This window comes from Acomys russatus, chromosome 11, assembly GCF_903995435.1.
Source record: "Acomys russatus chromosome 11, mAcoRus1.1, whole genome shotgun sequence".
Lineage (NCBI taxonomy): Eukaryota > Metazoa > Chordata > Mammalia > Rodentia > Muridae > Acomys > Acomys russatus.
In genome coordinates this window covers 54,246,950-54,248,393 of record NC_067147.1, presented here as the reverse complement: position 1 = coordinate 54,248,393, position 1,444 = coordinate 54,246,950, and positions in this window count along the sequence as shown.

Below are 1,444 nucleotides of genomic sequence, written 5' to 3'. Positions count from 1 at the left end.
CCATCTTCGAGTAGAGTGTGGAACGCGCCTTAAAGGGGCAGTGTAGGCTGCCACTGGCTGTCTGATGGCATTTAGACACACGCCCAAGTCTGCTGCACAGGGTGTGCATTGGAAGAGGTGTAGTCTTTTTTTTTTTTTTTTTTTCCTAGAGCTTAGGACCAAACCCAGGGCTCTACTACTGAGCTAAATCCCCAAACGAGGGGTAGTTTTATACAGCGAGTATATTCCAAACTGTATTTTAACTGGAAAAGTTGGGGGTCATCTTATATGCCAGAAAATATAGTGTATAGAGTCTGGAGAGATGGCTCAGTGGTTAAGAGCCTCTGCTCTTGCAGAGGACCAGAGTTCAGTTCCCAGCATCCACACTGAGCAACTCACTACTGCCTGTAACTCCAACTCTAAGGGATCTGACGCCCTCTGGATTCCGTGAATACCTGTACTCACACATACACTACACAGACTTCTCACAAACACACATATACAGATGATTGATTGCTTTTAATATTTAAAAACCCCAAAACCCCACCTGTGAAAACAAAGGAGGGAAAGATGTTAATACTTAAAACTATTAAACATGGGACAGAAAAATTGACAAAACCACTAGAAGATGAAAAGATCCCCCATGCTCATGGCTTGGCAGAATTACTATTGGAAAAATTGCTGCATTACTCAAATCAAGCTATGGATTTAATGCAACCGTTTCAAAATGACATTCTTCACAAAAGATCCCAGATAGCCAAAACAATCCTGAGTAAAAAGAGTGATACAAGTGACTGCTCCGCCAGAGGACCTGGGTTCAAGTCCCAGCACCGAGCACATGGCATCTCACAGAACTCCAGTTCTGGGAGATCTGATGTCCTCTTTTGACCTCCAAGGGCACCAGACACAAATGTGGTACATAAGCAGACATGCAGGCAAAACACCCATGCATACAAAGTAGAATAAAATCAAAATACAGGATGTTACTTCAGTTTAGGCTGGAGAGATGGCTCAGTGGTTAAGAACACTGGCTGGTCTTCCAGGGAATGGCTTCAATTCCCAGCAGCCACATGGCAGCCCACAACTTTCTGTAACTCCAGTTCCAGGGGACCTGACACTCTCACACAGACATACGTGCAGGCAAAACACCAATGCACATTAAATAGATAAATAAATCCAAAAAGAGTATAAGTAAATAAAAATAAAATAAATCCAGAAAAGTAATATGTACTCTCAAATTATACTGCAGAGGTATCATACAAAAACGGCACAGTATGGACATAGATACAAACATGTCAACCAACGAACTGAACCCCAAGAGCTACAGCCACCTGATTCTCTACAAAAATTCTAAAACCATACTAGAGAAGAAGCATCCTCTTCAGCAAACAGCATCAGGAAATCTGGACATCCAACATGCAGAAGACAGAAACTAGATCTCCACTGCGTACCCTGCACCAAAGTG